A 20,073-nucleotide genomic window follows, 5' to 3' on the forward strand; every position below is an offset into this window, starting at 1 on the left:
GAAACACTACCTGGTCCTGTACCATGCTCACCATTTTTGTTATGCTTGAGCCCATTGTTGCAGCCATTATGTCAATCCATCTCATTGAGGGTCTTCCTCTTTTCTACTGTCCAAGCATGATGTCCTTCTCCAGGGACTGATCCCTCCAGATAACATGTCCAAAGTATGTGACATGAAGTCTCATCACCTTTGCTTCTAAGGAGCATTCTGGCTATTCTTCTTCCGAGACAGATTTACTCTTTTGGCAATCCATGGTTGTCTTAGGCTGGGTTCTCTAGAGACGCAAAACCAGTAAAGTGTATAAATACACATATAGAGAGATTTATATCAAGGAAATGGCTTACGCGGTTGTAGAGGTTGGAACGTCCCAAGCCTGTGGGTCAGGATAGAGGCTTCTTCTGATTCACGTAGCCACAGGGGCTGACAAACTCAAGATTGGCAGGTCAGAGAGCAGGGCTCTTGCTCACAGGCTGCAAAGATCGATGAATCCCAAGATTGGCAGGCAAGACCACAGGTAAGCTGCTACCTCAATTTCCAAGACACAGAATCAGATGAACAGGAGCCAGCTGCAGGATACAGTGTGAGCAAAAACCCCATGAGCCTTGCCAGAATGTCCACTCATATTTTGATGCAGGCTACATGCCCAAGGAAACTTCCTTTCAACTGATTGACTACTTACAGCAGGTCCCATCATGGAGGTGATCACAACATCACACAACTGCCAAACCACCGAGAGTCATGGCCCAGCCAAGTTGACACACAACCTTAACCATCAAAATGGTATATTCAATATTCTTCACCAACACCATAATTCCCAAAGCTGTCAATTCTTCCTCTTCTTCCTTATTCATTGCCCAGTTTTCACATGCATATGAGGCAACTGAAAAAAACCATGGCATGGGTCAGGTGTACTTTGGTCCTTAAGCTGATAACTTCGCTTTTTAATGCTTTAAAGAGGTCTTTTGCAGTAGATTTGCCCAATGCAATGTGTTTTTTGATTTCTTGATTGCTGCTTCCATTGGTGGATCCAAGTAAAATAAAATCCTTGACTTCAGTTTTTTCTCCATTTATCATTTTTTTTTTTTTTTTTTGCTAATTGGTCCAGTTGTGAGGATTTTTGTTTTCTTTATGTTGAGGTGTAATCCTTATTGAAGGGCGTAGTCCTTGATCTTCATCAGTAAGTGCTCCAGTCCTCTTCACTTTCAGCAAGCAAGGTTGTGTCATCTGCATAATGCAGGTTGTTAATGAGTCTTACTCCAATACTGATGCCACTGTATTCTTCATATAGTCCAGCTTCTTGGATTATTTGCTCAACATACCGATTGAATAAGTATGGTGAAAGGATACAACCCTGATGCAACCTTTCCTGACTTTAAGCCATGCAGTATCCCCTTGTTCTGCTTGAATGACTACCTCTTGATCTACAGGTTCTGTGTAAGCACAATTTAGTGTTCTAGAATTCCCATTCTTTGCAATGTTATCCATAATTTGTTATTATCCACACAGATGAACCCCTTTGCATAGCCAATAAAAGACAGGTATTCTCTGCTTTCAGCCAGGATCCATCTGACATCAGCAATGATATCCCTTGTTTCATGTCCTCTTCTGAATCCAGTTTGAACTTCTGGCAATTCCTTGTTGATCTACTGCTACAAGTCCTTTTGAGTGATCTTCACCAAATTTTACTTGCATGTGATAGCACTGATATTATTCAGTAATGTCCACATTCTATTGGATCACCTTTCTTTGGAACAGGCACAAATATGGTTCTCGTCCATTTAGTTGGCTAGGTAGCTGACTTCCACATTTCTTGACATAGATGAGTGAGCACTTCCAGCACTGCATCCTTTTGTTGAAACATCTCAAGTGTATTCCATCAGTTCCTGAAGTCTTGTTTTTCACCAATGTCTTCGGTGCAGTTTGAACTTCTTCCTTCAATATCGTTGGTTCTTGATCACATGCTACCTCCTGAAGTGGTTGAATGCTGACCAACTCTTTTTGGTACAGTGACTCTGATGCTTCCTGTGTCGTTCAGTATTTTGCCCTTGGAATCCCTCAATATTGCAACTCGAGGCTTGAACTCTTTCTTCAGTTCTTTTAACCTAAGAAATGCTGAGTATATTCTTCCTTTCAGGTTTTTTTTTAACTCCAGGTCTTTGCACATGTCAGTATAGTACTTTACTTTGTCTTCTTGAGCTGTCCTTTGAAATCTCCTGCTCAGATCTTTTACGTCATCATTTTCTGCATTCCTTAGCTACTTCACATTCAAGAACAAGTTTTAGTCTTTTTTGACATTCATTTTATTTTAATTTTTATTGTACTTTACATGAAGGTTTGCGGAACAAACTAGCTTCTCATTAAAGAGTTAGTACATATTGTTTTATGACATTGGTTAACAACCCTAGGACATGTCAACACTCTCCCTCCTTGAACTTGGGTTCCCTATTACCAGCTTTCTTGTCCCCTACTGCCTTCTAGTCCTTGCCCCTGGGCTTCTGTGCCCCTTTAGTCTCATTTTGTTTTATGCACTTTTGCTGAAGGGTGAACATCAGAAGTGACTTCATTACTGAGCTAAAAGGGTGTCCAAGGGCTTACTCTCAAGGTTTTCTTCAGTCCCTGTCAGGCCAGTAAGTCTGGTCTTTTTTTATGAGTTAGAATTTTGTTCTACATTTTTCTCTACTCTGTCCAGGACCCTCTATTGTGATCCCTGTCAGAGAAGTCAGTGGTGGTAGCCCGGCATCATCTAGTTGTACTGGACTCAGTCTGGTGGAGGCTATGATAGTTGTCCATTTGCCTTTTGGACTAATCTTCCCCTTCTATCTTTAGTTTTCTTCATTCACCCTTGCTTCCGAAGGGGTGAGACCAGTGGAGTACCTTAGATGGCTGCTTACTGGCTTTTAAGACCCCAGATACTACTCATCAAAGTAGAATGTAGAATATTTCCTTTATAAACTCTGTTATGCCAATTGAGCTAGATGTTCCCCAAGACCATGGTCCCCACAGCCCTCATCCCAGCAATTCAGTCCCTCAGGGACTTTGGATGTATCTATGCAGCTTCCATGACATTGCCTTTTACAAGTTGTGCTGGTTTCCCCCGTATTATGTACTGTCTTACCCTTCACCAAAGTTACCGCTTATCTATTGTCTATTTAGTGTTTTTCCATCCCCACTCGACCCCTCCCTGGTAAGTATCAAAGATTGTCACTTTTCATGTGTAAACCTTTTCATGAATTTTTATAGTAGTGGTCACATACTGTATTTATCCTTTTGAGATTGACTTATTTCACTCAGCATGACGTCCTCCAGATTTATCCATGTAATGGGATGCTTCACAGATTCATTATTATTCTTTATTGTTGTGTAGTACTCCATTGTGTGTATGAACCATAGTTTGTTTATCCATTCATTTGTTGATGGGCATCTAGGTTGTTTCCATCTTCTTGCTATTGTGAACAATGCCACAATGAACATGGTTGTGCATATGTGTATTCGTGTGATGACTCTTATTTCTCTAGGATATATTTCTAGGAGTGGGATTGCTGGATCATACGGTACTTCTATTTCTAGCTTTCTAAGAAAGTGCTATATTGTTTTGCAAAATGGTTGTATCATTTGCATTCCCACCAGCACTGCATAAGAGTTCCAATCTCCCAGCAGCTTCTCCAACATTTGTTATTTTCTGTTTTTTTGATTCGTGCCAGTAATGCCGGGGTGAGATGCTATCTCATTGTGGTTATGATTTAAATTTCTCTGCTGTCTAGTGATCTCTAGCATTTCCTCATGTGTCTGTTAGACACTTGAATGTCTTCTTTGGTGAGGTGTCTGTCCATTTCCTTTGCCCATTTCTTAACTGGATTGTCTTTTTGTTGTAGAGGTGTTGGATTTTCTTGTAGATTTTAGAGATTAGACCTGTGTCTGATTTGTCATAGCCAAAAAATTTTCCCCAGTCTATAGGTTCTCATTTTACTCTTTTGATGAGCATAAGTGTTTAATTTTTAGAAGATCCCAGTTATCTAGCTTACCTTCTGGAGTGTGTTGTTGGTTATAGTTTGTATCCTGTTAATGCTGTGTATTAAGGCCTCTAGCGTTGATCCCATTTTTTCTTCTATGATTTTTATAGTTTTTGGTTTTATATTTATATCTTTGATCCATTTTGAATTAGTTTTTGTGTGTGGTGTGAGGTATGGGTCCTGTTTCATTAGTTAAAAAGAGTGTCTTTTCCCCATTTGATGAACTTTGGGCCCTTGTTGAAAATCGGGTGACCAAAGATGGATGAATTTACATCTGGGTTCTCAATTCTACTCCATTGTTCAATGTATCTGTTATCGTAGAGTACCAGGCTGTTTGACCACTGTGGCTGTATAGTAGGTTCTGAGGTCAGGTAGTACGAGTTCTCCTACTTTATTCTTCTTCTTCAGTAGTGCTTTACTTATCCAGGGCTTCTTTCCTTTTCATATAAAGTCAATGATTAGTTTTTCCATCTTTTTAAAGAATGTTGTTGGTATTTGGATTGGGATTGCATTGTATTTGTTAATTACTCTGGGTACAATTGTCATTTTCACAATATTGAGTCTACCTATCCATGAGCATGGTATGTTTTTCCATTTATGTAGATCTCTTTTGGTTTCTTGCGTAGTGGTTTGTAGTTTTCTTTGAATAGGTTTTTTACATTCCTGGTTAGACTTATTCCTAAGTATTTTATTTTTTTTAGGGGCTATTATAAATGGTATTGTTTTCCTGATTTCCTTTTCATTGTTCTCTTTATTGGTGTATAGGAATCCAATTGATTTTTGTGTGTTTATCTTGTATCCTTCTCCTCTGCTGAATCTTTCTATTAGTTCCGGTAGTTTTCTCATGGAGCCTTGGGTTTTCTATGTATAGTATCATATCATCCACAAATAGGGACAGTTTAACTTCTTCCTTACCAATTTGTATGTCCTTTATTTCTTTTTCTTGCCTTATTCCTCTAGCTAGGACTTTCAGCACAGTGTTAAATAGAAGTGGTGATAAAGGGCATCCTTCTGTTCCTGTTCTCAAGGGGAATGTTTTCAGTCTCTCTCCATTAAGAAAGATGCGGGCTGTTGGTTTTGTGTAGATGCCCTTTATTATATTGAGGAATTTCCCTTCTATACTTATTTTATAGAGAGTTTTTATCGGGAATGGGTGATAAAAACTTTGTTGAATGTCTTTTCTCTGTTGACCTAGATGATCATGTGATTCTTTTCTCTCTTTTTATTTATGTGGTGGGTTACGTTGATTGATTTTCTACTGTTGAACCCTCCTTGCATACCTGATATGAATCCTACTTGATCATGGTGTTTTATTCTTTGATATGATGCTGAATTCTATTATCTAGAATTTTGTTGAGAATTTTTGCCTCTATATTCATGAGAGATATTGGTTTATAATTTTCTTTTTTGGTGGTGTCTTTCTCTGGTTTTAGTATCAGGGTTATGCTGGCTTCATAGAATGAATTTGAAAGTGTTACCTCCTTTTCTATGTTCTGAAATAGTTTCAGTAGTGCTGGTATAAGCTCTTCTCTGAATGTTTGGTAGAATTCTCCATTGAAGACATCTGGGCCAGGGCTTTTTTTTTTTTTTTTTTTTTAACCTCTTGGTTAGCAGACGAAGCTCTTAACCACTATGCAGCCAGGGTTTCTATGGCTCACTTATGAGAAGTATTGTATAATTATCCGACCCTGAGCCAAGGACACCAGCCTGCAGAAGACATGGCTAATGTGAGAACAAAGCCTTCAGCTTTATGTGGCTGAGTCTGCTAAACTAAGTAGCTTCCTAGGATTTTCAGGGGTTGGTATTACTCATGTATGATTATTCTATTATAATCTTTTCCTAAGAGATGGAAGAGCCTTTACAGTTTAAGCATTTATTTGCACACCCCTAGCCCCACATGGGTCTGTATATATCATATCACCACAATGTGTTTCACATCAAATCCAGAGCTCTGTAAGGCTCCATTTGGTGATGTGTGGTTTCCTCTTGCCTGGAGTTCTGAGTCAGTCTCAGATTTGTATGAATATGCTTTGCCATCAGGTAATAAAATCTACAATTGGTCAGATATTATTGTCTTGCTAGAGCAACTTTGCCTACAGCTGTTCTTTTGGATGGTGCCTGGCAGCGAGCAGGTTGGCTTTAGATGGTGGCAAGTTAGATGGCACAGTGTAAATGGCATTGAGTTACAAATGGGGATGAGTGTTCTGGGGCTTGCACTGTCATCACCCAGGTACATGACGCTGAGATAATGCTCAAGCAAGTCAACTTTGGGGAACTTTCCCAGACCTCACTATCATTCCCCCACTCCTAGCCTGGGTTTGATATCCCTCTCCTCTCTGCTTCCACAGTACATGATTCACTTAGAACAAGGTCAAAGTCTACACAAAGTATAGAATGAGGATTTAAAGTAAGTACTCCAATATTCCAAAAAAAAAAAAAAAACAGTGGTATTTCTTATTTTTTCCAATTTAAAATACTATCTTTCATGTCAGTACAACTCAATTTGTATAATTTTTTTTTTTTTGATATTCAGGTGTAATTGATTTTGGATTCTCCTCCCCACATTCTTGTAGACTGGACATGACTAAGGTACCATGCTGACAATGGGGAAAAGATGTCCAAATTCGTTCTAGTTCTTGGGCTATCCTTGGCTCCTCACTGGCCTCAGTGGAGATACCCTGTTCTGCTGGCCCATACACTGGTATCTGCTGAGGTATGCCTGGCCCTGCTGCTTGTTCTTTGGGACACGGTGCAGCCTCTCACTAATGAAATCTATGGTCCCATTCCAGAGCCTTTGTTTGATCTCAGCACTAAAGACTGAATATGTTTGTTACAACTGTGAACACAGCAAGGTGTTTGTTACTTACGCTTTTCGTATGCAAAAGAAGCTGGTTCCTCACTTGCTTTGTCTTTTCAATGACCATCAACAATTCATAGCGACAAATCCTGGACTCAACCTGCATATACCTTGTGAATCATGAATTTACTCATGACTAAGTATGTGGGTTGTTCTCTCAAAAAAGTGTGATAATTTAGATTCATTAAGTGTTGTACTCGAAAGAAACAAGATTGGTAACTATATTTTAATAGTGTTTAAACCCTTAGAATGTTAATATTTTATCAATAAACGTTAAGTTCTGTTAGAAGAGTGTATTGTCTAGGTACAGTTAATTATTATTATTGTCATTGTTTTTAAATAGATTAGGACTTCAGAATAAAACCTTGGGGAAGTTTACTAGCACTGCCAGTTGCTGTAAACTCGATTATGACTCATTGCGACCCCATGTATGTCAGAGTAGAACTGTTCTCCATATGGTTTTCAGTGGTTGATTTTTTTGAGAGTAGATTCCCAGGCTTTTCTTCTGAGATGCCTCTGGGTGGACTTGAGCCTCCAACCTTTTGGTTAGCAGTCGAGCATATTAACCATTTGCACCACCCAGGGACTTTCTTTGGGGAACTTTGTTGTTGTTGTTAGGTGCTGTTGAGTCAATTTTGAGGGGCAAGCTAAGTTATATGGTACGAATGAGTCTGGAATAAGATTCTTGGGCAAAGTAGATACAAAATCTGGATGTAACTTCATTTTCTGTTGCTTAGTAACTTTGAGGTAAGTCTAGTATAGCAAAGAAACATATTTGCCACGTTGTTCTCAAAGGACATGCCTTTTTCAGATGAAAGTGAATCATAATTTTTTTTTTTTTGTAATGAGAGTAAACATTTATTTGAGGGATAAATTTCTCATGAAATCTCTGCCGAACGGTATATTTATATTTTCAATAACTTGGTCATTAGCAGGAAGATGGGAAAAATTCTAACACAAACTCAAAATCTTCAGAGAGAGCTATAGGTTAGAAATATGGATTCCAGAGCAAGAATTCTAGGTTCAAATCTGGCTTCGCTTACTATTTGATCTTTTTTTTTTTTTTAATTGTGCTTTAGGTGAAAGTTTACAGCACAAGTTAATTTTGCATACAAAAGTTTATACACATATTGTTTTGTGACATTAGTTGCAATCCCCACAATGTGACAGCACACTCCTTTTCATCTCAGGTTCCGTATGTCCATTTGACTAGTTTCTGTCCGTTCCTGCCTTCTCATCCTGCTTTTGGACAGAAGCTGCCCATTTGGTCTCGTACATCTGATCGAACTAAGAAGCATATTCCTCACTCGTATTATTTTTTGTTTTATAGTCCTGTCTAATCTTTGTCTGAAGAGTGGGCTTGGGAATTGTTTCAGTTCTGGGTTAACTGTGCATCTGGGGGCCATAGTTTCAGGGGTTCCTCCAGTCTTTGTCAGACCATTAAGGCTGATCTTTTTATGTGAATTTGAGTTCTGTTCATTTTTCTCCTGCTCTGCCTGGGATTCTCTGTTGTGTTCCCTGTCGGAACAGTCATTGATGATAGCCAGGTAGCATCTAGTTCTTCTTGTCTCAGGTTGGTGGAGTTTGTGTTTCCTTGTATCTTTGGTTTTCTTCATTCTCCTTTGCTCCAGCTGGGATGGGACTGACCAATTGACATATCTTAGATGGCTGCTCACAAGTTTTTAAGGCCTCAGATGCCACTCGACAAAACGGGATGAACATTTTCTTTATAAACTTTGTTATGCCAACTGACCTAGATGTTTCCTGAAACTATGGTCCCCAGACCCTAGCCCCATCTTCCCTGTCCCTCAAAGTGTTTGGATGTGTCCAAGAAGCTTCTTAGCTTTTGCTTTGGTCCAGTTGGGCTGACTTCCCCTGTACGGTGTGTTGTCCTCTTCATCAAAGTTGATCCTTGTCTACTATCTAGTTAGTTATTTTCCATCCCCTCCCTCCCCACCCTCATAATCATCAAAGAATACTTTTTTCTGTGTTGAAATCTTCTCTTGAGTTCTTATAATACTGGTCTCATACAGTATTTGTCCTTTTGTAACTACTTTCACTCACCATAATTCCCTTCTTATTCATCCATGTTGTGAGATGTTTCGTGGAATCATCATTGTCCTTTATTGTTGCATAGTATTCCATTGTGTGTATGCACCATAATTTGTTTATCCATTTATCTGTTAATGGACACTTAAGCTGTTTCCATTTTTTTTTTTTGCTATTGTGAATAGTGCTGCAGTGAAAATGGGTGTGCATATGTCTATTCATGTGACAGCTCTTATTTCCCTCGGGTATATTCCTAGGAGTGGATTTGCTGGATCATATGGTATTTCTATTTCTAGCTTTTTAAGGAAGTGCCAAATTGACTTCCAAAGTAGTTGTACCGTTTTACAACCCCACTAGCAGTACATAAGAGTTCCAGTCTCTCCACAACCTCTCCAACACTTATTGTGTTTTTTGAATTAGTGCCAACTTTGGTGGGATGTTTTTCTTTTGGTGGGGTGAAATGGTATCTCATTGTAGTTTTGATTTGTATTTCTCTAATGGCTAACGATCATGAACATTTCCTCACGTGTCTGTTAGCCACCAGAGTGTCTTCTTTGGTGAAGTGTCTGCTCATATCCTTTGCCCATTTTTAATTGGATTATTTGTCTTTTTGTTGTTGAGGTTTTGCAGTATCTTGCAGATTTTAGAGATTAGGCCCTTATCAGATATGTCATAGCCAAATTTTTTTTCCCAGTCTGCAGGTTCCCTTTTAACTCTTTTGGTAAAGTCTTTAAATGAGCATAACTGTTTGATTTTTAGGAGCTACCAGTTATCTAGCTTCTCTTCTGGTGTTTGTGCATTGTTAGTTATGGTTTGTATACTGTTTATGCCGTGTATTAGGGCTCCTAGCATTGTCCCTATTTTTTCTTCCATGGTCTTTTTTGTTTTAGATTTTATATTTAGGTCTTTGATCCATTTTGAGTTACTTTTATGCATGCTGTGACATATGGCTACAGCCAAACATCAGCATTTATTTCATCAGACCATATCTACCATTAGCCCATCAATTTATTCTATATTTTAACCAAACCTGACAATTTGGATTTGACCCCCAAATGACCTGTAGTTTCCCAACTGTGTTTTTACTTCTTTTTTTTTGCCTGGCATACTCTGTTTTGATCACATATTTCAGGACGGGAGAGTGTGGTAGAAACGGTTTCTGGGGTTTGGAGTCAGATGGAAACACACGCACAAATAACAAAAACAACAACAAAAATCGATCCCGTCCTCTCTGCCAGTCATTGTGCTAAGTGCATAACATGCATTATCCCATTTAAACCTGTAGAAGATAAAATATGCATTTTGTATAGGTTCAGGAACTATCAGAAATATTTAAGACCCTGCAGAGCAAAGAGTATCAGAATGAGCTAGTGTCTTAAACGCCAAGAAGCACACTACCATCTTATTTCAGTCCAGTCACTGTCGAGTCCAAGTGGAACTGTGCTTCATAGGGTTGTCAATGAGTGATTTTTCAGAAGTAGATTGCCAGGCCTTTCTTCTGAGGTATCTCTGGGTGGACTCGAACTGCCAGCCTTTTTGGTTAACAGCCAAGCTAACTCACTGTTTGCACCACCCAGGGGCTCTGCCATCTTATACCCAAAAATAGTGTAGGAAATAAAAGGCTCAGAGCAAGGCAAAGAAAAAGATAATTAACAATTCTAAGAAACAATAACTTAAGATGGTTTACCTTAAGTAAATAAATATGGGTACAATTCATGTACTATCACTATCTGCTACATCAGCCTTGTTTTATGACTTCACACAAATATCTAAGCTGTGTTTTCAACCTTGGAGTCAGCCCAAGCCTTGGGATTAAGGGTTACACAGTTCAGATGGAATAGGCCCAGCTTTGTGGTACAACAACAAAAAATAAAGTCTTTATTTCTTATACTAAACCTTGGGAAACATAACAGAGAATCTGTAATTTTTAAGAAAAGACAGAACACAGTCAAACTGAATTTCACTAGAGACCATTGCATCTGGTTCTGCCTCTAAACCATTACAGTGTTCTGCTTATTCTTCAACCATGTAATTTCTTCCTACTTTTTAGTTTATAATTTGTATGCTTGTCTTAAACTCAAAGCAAATAAAAATAAGGAATGGATTTATTTCTTCCTGAGGGGAAAAAAATGCTACAGCGTTTAGCCCAGTATGTCCTACATGACTAAATCTCAATAATTATCCCTTGAACTGAATTTGGCTTGCAGATCACACACACCTGAACTTACGTAACAGTCGTTTAAGAAACAGTATAACCTAATCCCAGCGATTCCTGGGCCAATCAAAAGCAGTATATTAAGGAGCCCTCGTAGTTCAGTGGTTGAGTTTCAGATGCTAACCAAAAAGCTGGCAGTTAGAATCCAACTGCTGCTGCTTGAAAACCCTATGGGGCAGTTTTATTCTGTCCCGTAGGGTTGCTATGAGTCGGAATTGACTCAAAGGCAATGGAATTTTTGTATAATGGTCAATAGCAAATTGTCTGGGTTCAAATCTTGGCTCTGCCACTTACTAGCTGTTTAGCCTTGAACAAGTTACTTAACTTCTCCGTGCCTCAGTTTCCTCATTAGCAAAATAACGACAATAATAAAACTATCACCAAGCCAGTTCATGTAGAATAGATTCCAACTCATGGCAACCCAATGTTTGTCAGAGCAGAAATGTGCTTCGTAGGGTTTCCCTCCCTCTTTTTTTTTTAATCTTGTAGAATTTTATTTATTTATTTTTATTTTTGTTGTGTTTTAAGTGAAAGTTACAAATCAAGTCAGTCTCTCATACAAAAATTTACGTACACCTGTACCTTGCTATATACTTCTAGTTGCTCTCCCGCAATGAGACAGCACTCTCCTTCTCTCCACCCTGTATTTCTGTGTCCATTCAGCCAGCTTCTGACCCCTTCTGCCTTCTCATCTCCCCTCCAGACAGGAGCTGCCCACATAGTCTCATGTGTCTACTTGAGAAAAGAAGCTCACTCCTCATCAGTATCTTTTTCTGTCTTATAAAAAGAAAAAACCCAGCGCTGTATCGAGTCAATTCCGACTCATAGCGACCCTATGTCTTATAGTCCAGTACAATCTCTGTCTGAAGAGTTAGCTTTAAGAATGGTTCCTGTTTTGGGCTAACAGAAGGTCTAGAGACCACAACCTCCGAGGTCCTTCTAGTCTCAGTCAAACCATTAAGTCCAGACTTTTTACGAGAGTTTGAGGTCTGCATCCCGCTGCTCTTCTGCTCCTTCAGGGATTCTCTGTTGTGTTCCCTGTCAGGGCAGTCATCGGTTGTAGCCAGGCACCATCTAGTTCTTCTGGTTTCAGGCTAATGTAGTCTCTGATTTATGTGACCCTTTCTGTCTCTTGGGGTCATTATTACCTCGTGTCTTTGATGTTCTTCATTCTCCTTTGCTCCAGTGGGTTGAGACCAACTGATGCATTTTAGATGGCTGCTTGCTAGTGTTTAAGACTCCAGACGCCACTCTCCGAAGTGGGATGTAGAATGTTTTCTTAATAGATTTTATTATGCTAATTGGCTTAGGTGTCCCCTGAAACCATGGTCCATAAACCTCTCCCCTGCTATGCTGGCCTTTGAAGCATTCTGTTTATTCAGGAAACTTCTTTGCTTTTAGTTTAGTTCAGTTGTGCTGACCTTTCCTGTACTGTGTGTTGTCTTTCCCTTCACCTAAATTAGTTCTTGTCTACTGTCTAAATAGTGAATACCCCTCTCCCTCCCTCCCTCCCCACTCTCTTAACTATCGAAGAATATTTTCTTCTGTGTTTAAACTATTTCTTGAGTTCTTATAATAGTGGCCTCATACAGTGTTTTTCCTTTTGCAATTGACTAATTTCACTCAGCACAATGCCTTCCAGATTCCTTCATGTTATGAAATATTTCACAGATTCATCATTGTTCTTTATTGATGCATAGTATTCCATTGTGTGAATATACCATAATTTATTTATCCATTTATCTGTTAATGGGCATCTTGGTTGCTTCCATCTTTTTGCTACTGTGAACAGTGCTACAGTGAACATGGGTGTACATATATCTGTTAGTGTGAGGACTCATTTCTCTAGGATATATTTGAAGGAGTGGGATTGCTGGATTCTATGGTAGTTAGTTCTAGCTTTTTAAGGAAGTGCCAAATTGACTTCCGAAGTGATTGTACCATTTTACATTCCCACCAGCAGTGTATAAGTGTTTCAGTCTCTCTATAACTTCTCCAACATTTATTATTTTGTGTCTTTGGGATTAATGCCAGCCTTTTTTTTTTTTTGTAGGGGTAAGATGGTATCTCATTGTAGTTTTGATTTGCATTTCTCTACGGGTTAATGATCGTGACCATTGCATCATGTATCTGTTAGCTACCTGAATGTCTTCTTTGGAGAAGTACCTGTTTATATCCTTTGCCCATTTTTTAATTGGATTGTTTGTTTTTTTGTTGTTGAGTTTTTGCAGTAACATGTAGATTTTAGGATCAGACGCTGATCAGAAATGTCATAGCTAAAAACTTTTTCCCAATCTGTAGGTAATATTTTTACTCTTTTGGTGAAGTCTTTGGATGAGCACAAATGTTTGATTTTTAGGAGCTCCCAGTTATCTAGTTTCTCTCCTGGTGTTTGTGTATTGTTAGTAATGTTTTGTATACTGTTTATGCCATGTATTAGGGCTCCTAATGTTGTCCTTATTTTTTCTTCCACAATCTTTATTGTTTTAGATTTTATATTTAGGTCTTTCATCTATTTTGAATTAGTTTTTGTGCGTGGTGTGAGGTATGGGTCTTGTTTCTTTTTTTTCCAGATGGATATCCAGTTATGCCAGCACCATTTGTTAAAGAGACTGTCTTTTCCCCATTTAACTGACTTTGGGCCTTTGTCAAATATGAGCTGTTCATATGTGGATGGATTTATGTCTGGATTCTCAATTCTGTTCCATTGGTCTATGTATCTGTTGTTGTACCAGTACCAGGCTGTTTTGACTACTGCAGTGGTATAATAGGTTGTAAAATCAGGTAGTGTGAGGCCTCCCACTTTGTTCTTCTTTTTCAATAATGCTTTACTTATTCAGGGCCTCTTCCCCTTCCATATGAAGTTGGTGATTTATTTCTCCATCTCATCAAAAAATGTTGTTGGAATTTGGATCGGAAGTGCATTGTATCTATAGATCGCCTTTGGTAGAATAGATATTTTCACAATGTTGAGTCTTCCTATCCATGAGCAAGGTATGTTTTTCTATTTATGTAGGTCTTTTTTGATTTCTTGCAGTAGTGTCTTGTAGTTTTCTTTGTATAGATCTTTTAAATCTCTGTAAGATTTATTCCTAAGTATTTTATCTTCTTGGAGGCTACTGTAAATGGTATGGATTTGGTGATTTCCTCTTTGATGGTCTTTTTGTTGATGTAGAGGAATCCAACTGATTTTTGTATGTTTATCTTGGATCCTGGTCCTCTGCTGAACTCTTCTATTAGTTTCAGTAGTTTTCTTGAGGATTCTTTAGGGTTTTCTGTGTATAAGATCATGGCATCTTCCTTTTACTTCTTCCTTGCCAGTCTGGATGCCCTTTATTTCTTTCTCTAGCCTAATTGCTCTGGCTAAGACTCCCAGCACAATGTTGAGTAGGAGTGGTGATAAAGGGCATCCTTGTCTGGTTCCTGTTCTCAAGGGGAATCCTTTCAGACTGTCTCCATTTAGGATGATGTTAGCTATTGGCTTTGTATAAATGCCCTTTATCATGTTGAGGAATTTTCCTTCTATTCCTATTTTGCTGAGAGATTTATCATGAATGTGTTGGACGTTGTCAAATGCCTTTTCTGCATCAATTGATAAGATCATATGGTTCTTGTCTTTTGTTTTATTTATATGATGGATTACATTAATTGTTTTTCTAATGCTGAACCATCCCTGTGTACCTGGTATGAATCCCACTTGGTCATGGTGAGTTATGTTTTGATATATTATTGAATTCTATTGGCTAGACTTTTGTTGAGGATTTTTGCATCGAAGTTGATGAGGGATATAGGCCTGTAATTTTCTTTTCTTGTGGTGTCTTTACCTGGTTTTGGTATCAGGGATATGGTGGCTTCATAGAATGAGTTTGGGAGTATTCCATCCTTTTCTATGCTCTGAAATACCTTTAGTAATAGTAGTGGTGTTAACTCTCCTCTGAAAGTTTGGTATAACGCTGCAGTGAAGCTGTCCGGGCCAGGGCGTTTTTTTTTTTGTTGTTGTTGTTGTTGGGAGTTTTTAAATTACCGTTTCAATCTCTTCTTTTGTCATGGGTTTATTTAGTTGTTCTACCTCTGTTTGTGTTAGTTTAGTTAGTATGTTTCTAGAAATTCGCCCATTTCTTCTACGTTTTCAAATTTGTTCGAGTACAATTTTTTGTAGTAATCTGATACAATTCTTTTAATTTCAGTTGGGTCAGTTGTGATACTGCCCGTCTCATTTCTTATTCAGGTTATTTGCTTCCTCTCCTGTTTTTCTTTTGTTAGTTTGGCCAATGGCTTATCAATTTTGTTAATTTTTTCACAGAACCAGCTTTTGGTCTTATTAATTCTTTCAATTGTTCTTCCATTCTCTGTTTCATTTAATTCTGCTCTAATTTTTATTATTTGCTTTCTTCTGATGCTTGAGGGTTTCTTTTGTTGCTTTCTTTGTATTTGCTCAAGTTGTAGGGATAATTTTTTGATTTTGGCGCTTTCTTCTTTTTGTAGGTGTGCATTTATTGATAAAAATTGACCTCTGAGCACCGCTTTCGCTGGGTCCCAAAGGTTCTGATAGGAAGTGATTTCATTCTCATTGGATTCTGTGAATTTCTATATTCCATCCTTAATGTCTGCTATAACCCAGTCGTTTTTGAGCAGGGTATTGTTCAGTTTCCACGTATTTGATTTCTTTCCCTTGCTTTTTCTGTCATTGACTTCCACTTTTATGGCCTTATGGTCAGAAATGATACTTTGTAATATTTCAATGTTTTGGATTCTGTTAAGTCTTGCTTTATGATCTAATATGTGGTCTATTCTAGATAATGTTCCATGTGCACTGGAAAGGAAGGTATACTTGGCTGCTGCTGGGTGGAGTGTTCTGTGTATGTCTATGAGGGCAAATTGTTTAATCATGGCTTTTAGATCTTCTGTGTCTTTATTGAGCTTGTTTCTGGATGTTCTGTCCTTCACCAAAAGTGGTATGCTGAAGTCTCCTACTATAATTGTGGAGCTGTCTATCTCACTTTTCAGTGCTGATAGAGTTTGTTTTATGTATCTTGCAGCCCTATCATTGGGTGCATAAATATTTTATATAGCTATATCCTCTTGGTATATTGTCCCTTTAATCATTACATAGTGTCCTTCTTTATCCTTTGTAGTGGATTTTACTTTAACGTCTATTGTGTCAGAAATTAATATTGCCACTCCTGCTCTTTGATTGTTGTTTGCTTGATATATTTTTTTCCATCTTTTAAGTTTCAGTTTGTGTCTCTAAGTCTAAGGTGTGTCTCTTGAAGGCAGCGTATAGACAGGTCTTTATTTATTTTTTTTAATCCATTCTGTCACTCTCTGTCTCTGTATTGGTGCATTTAGACCGTTTACATTCAGCATACTTATAGATAGGTATGAGTTTAGTGCTGTCATTTTAATATCTTTTTGTGTGTGTTGTTGACAGTTTCTTTTTCCCACTTAATTTTTTGTGTTAAGTACTTTATCTTTATATATTGTCTTTTCCTCTTATTCCTCGTTGCTGATTTTGCTTTTGCTGAGTATTTTTTTAATGTATAAATTGTTTCTTTATATTGTGCTTTAAGTGAAAGTTTACAAATTAAGTTAGTCTCATACAAATTTTATATATACCTTGCTATACACTCCTAATTGCTCTCCCTTTAATAAGACAGCACACGCCTTCCCTCCACTCTCTCTTTTCATGTCCATTTTGTCAGCTTCTGAGCCCTTCTGCTCTCTCATCTCCCCTCCAGACAGGAAAAACTATGGAATGCTTCATGAATTTGCGTGTCATCCTTGCGCAGGGGCCATGCTAATCTTCACTGTATCATTCCAATTTTAGTGTATGTGCTGCTGAAGTGAGGAACTGAGTATTTTTTTCTAGTATTTTATTTTGATTAGTAGGATTGTTAGCCTCCTTTGTGATTACCTTAATATTTACCCCTATTTTTCCAAGTTTTATTTCTTTCTATCACCTTGACTTCCTCTCCATATGAAAGATCTATGACTACACTTCTTGGTCCCTCTTTATTGTTTTAATGTTGTCTTCTTTTACATAATGACGTCACCGCTTCCCTGATTTGAGCATTTTTAAATCTTGATTTTTGTGATTTCCCTGTCTGGGTTGACATCTGGTTGCTCTGTCCTGTGGTTTTGCTTTGGTTTTTACAAATTTCCTAAACTTGTTTATCTGGAAATGTTGTAATTTCACTTTCATATCTGAGAGACAGTTTTGCTGGATATATGATTCTTCACTGGCAATGTTTTTCCTTCAATGGTTTATGTAAGCATCCCATTGCCTTCTTGCCTGCATGGTTTCTGTTGAGTAGCCCGAGCTTATTCTTATTGACTGTCCTTTGTAGGTGACTTTTCATTTATCCCTAGCCACTCCTAAAATTCTCTCTTTATCTTTGGTTTTGGCAAGTTTGATTATAATATCTCTCGGTGATTTCTTTAGAGATCTACCTTATGTGGAGTTCAGTGAGCATCTTGGATAGATGTCTTCTCGTGTTTCACGATATCAGGGAAATTTCTGCTAACAAATCTTCAAAAATTCTCTCTGTATCTTCTGTTATCCCTCCCTGTTCTGGTACTCCATCCACGTGTAGGTTTTTTCTCTTGATAGAGTCCCACATGATTCTTAGGGTTTCTTCATTTTTTCTTAGTTCTTTTATCTGATTTTTCTTCAGATACTTTCATGCCAAGTGTTTTATCTTCAATCTCAATAATTCTGCCTTCCACTTGCTCAATTCTGTTCCTCTAACTTTCTATTGAGTTGTCTAATTCTGTAATTTTATCGTTAATCTTCTGAATTTCTGATCAATGTCTCTCTAGAGATTCTTGAAGCTTATTACATTTTTCCTTATGTTCTTGAATAACCTTTATAATTTCTTCAACTGCTTTATCTGTGTATTTCTTGGTTTGTTCTGCATTTTGCCTGATCTCATTCCTGATGTCTTGAAGAGTTCTGTGTATTAATCTTTTGTATTCTGTATCTGGTAATTTCAGGAAGACACCTTCATCTGGAATATTCCTTGAGTCTTTATTTTGAGATCTTGTTGAAGCTATCATGGTCTGCTTCTTTATGTGATTTGATATTGACTGTTGTCTCTGAGCCATCTATAAGTTACTGTATTAGTTTATTTTATGTTTGCTTACTATATCCTAGCTTCTTTCTTTGTTTTAGTTTGATATGCCCAAATAGGCTGCTTGAGTGAGATAGCTTGATTATTCTCGTCTTTGAAGCTCTAACGTCCCATCACTAGATGGCTAGAGCTGTTACCAGGTATATGAGCCAGGAGTCCATTCACTTTTCTTTATGGATTCAGCCCATTTGTCCAGGTAGTCATCAAATGTGTGGTACAGGCTCTGTCCTAGAGTTTTAGAGGGGCAGGGCTGATTGGTGTAGGTACAGGTATCTGGTTGCAGTAGGGAGTCATGCTCCAAACAAGGCAGGGGGCTGACAACCATCCCCTGAGTGTTTGTGAGGAAAGTGCATCCCTAGAGCAGACAGGTGCTTGGGTTCTGCAGCCAGACTATGGGCACCCAATGCTTTTGGTTGTGAGGCCTGAGAGGTACCATTAATCCTTGGACACCTGTCATGGGTGGCTAGGTGATGTGGGTGGAGCCACCAGTCCTTAGGTCCCTGATGTGGGTAGGTGAGGACCCTGTTTAATGGGCAAAGTGGCGTCAAACTTCAAACACCTACCTCTTACCGCACAGCTGAAACAGTTGCAGTGTGCCAACAAGGGCCTATTCTCCTGAAATGAGCCCACATAGGTCCATGCAGGGGTGAAAGTTTTTCAAAGTCCGCACACTCTTTGTGCCCGGACAGGTGCCACTTTTGTCTTGAGCTCCCCAGCTTAGTGGAGGTGGCAGATTATCTTTTCCCCCAATTGTGAATTCATTCCTTCTCCAAGGCCAGGAGAATGGCTCAGCATGCGCAGGAGGAACTATCTCAGGCACAGGGAAATCAAAAGCCACTGAAGTCAGCTTGGGGGTTGGGGATGTGGTAATACAAATGCAAGTACTTAGCTTTTGCTGAGAGTGCTGTTGTCCTCTGGTTCTGAAGGTGTTAGTAGGCTATGTGGCTCGCTGTCTCTCCCTGAGGAACGCTATCACCAGCCCCACCACGTTTGCTCCAGGGAATGGTGTCTGAGGGTTCCTGGCTATTCAGGTCCCGGAGCTCCTAGCCAATTCTGAACTGTCTCTCCTTCCCGTGGCTGCTCAGACCATTTTCTAACTTTGACTTTGATGTTCAGGGCTCCTAGCTTGTCATATATGTAATCCCTTCACTTGTTTTTTCAGGTCTTTGTTGTAAGAGGGATCACCAGAAGTCTGACTACTCCAGCATCTTGGCCCCCCTCTCCATAGGGTTTTCAATGGCTGATTTTTTGGAAGTGAGCTTTTTTTCCAAGGTGCCTTTGGGTGGACTCAAATGGCCAACCTTTCCATTAGCAGCCAAGCTCTTAACTGTTTGTGCCACCTAGAGTCACTATGATAATAACTAAAAAAAACTTTAAATATGTTAATATATGTAAAATCCCCCAAACAGTGCCTGACTTGTAGCAAACACTTTGCAAGAGTTAAATATTATTATTACTAATTTAACTGTCTGCCAAAGTTACATTGGATTGAGGTTCCAAAGGAATGAAAGATAATACAAAAAGTTTCCTGTTTCATAAAAGATTCTGGCTTATAAAAGACCACAAACTTACAAATCTTTCTCCTCCTTTTCCCCATGGGTAAAATATGGGGATCCACTATGAAAATGTAATTTCCTACTCTCTGTAAAGACAGTGCCCTCCCCTTTCTCCCCAAGCTACTCATGCATATTAAACAAGTGGAACTTAGAGAAAAAGAGACAGAGTCTGCCAGACCTCTTACAATTCCTGCCTGATTTATGTTGGGCTTCTCTTCTGACTTCACTTGAATTTGGGACACAAGGTCCAGAGTGC

At 38.7% G+C, this 20,073-nt stretch overlaps 1 non-coding gene across 1 annotated transcript; it reads right to left on the reverse strand.

Moving 5' to 3' along the window:
* Positions 1-16,875: 16,875 nt before the first annotated feature.
* On the reverse strand, positions 16,876-16,983 carry LOC126064471 (U6 spliceosomal RNA). Its single transcript, XR_007514542.1, has one exon. It is a non-coding gene; the product is annotated as a U6 spliceosomal RNA (small nuclear RNA).
* Between the last annotated feature and the right edge of the window lie 3,090 nt (positions 16,984-20,073).

Source organism: Elephas maximus, chromosome 20 (assembly GCF_024166365.1).
Source record: "Elephas maximus indicus isolate mEleMax1 chromosome 20, mEleMax1 primary haplotype, whole genome shotgun sequence".
In the NCBI taxonomy this organism is placed as follows: domain Eukaryota; kingdom Metazoa; phylum Chordata; class Mammalia; order Proboscidea; family Elephantidae; genus Elephas; species Elephas maximus.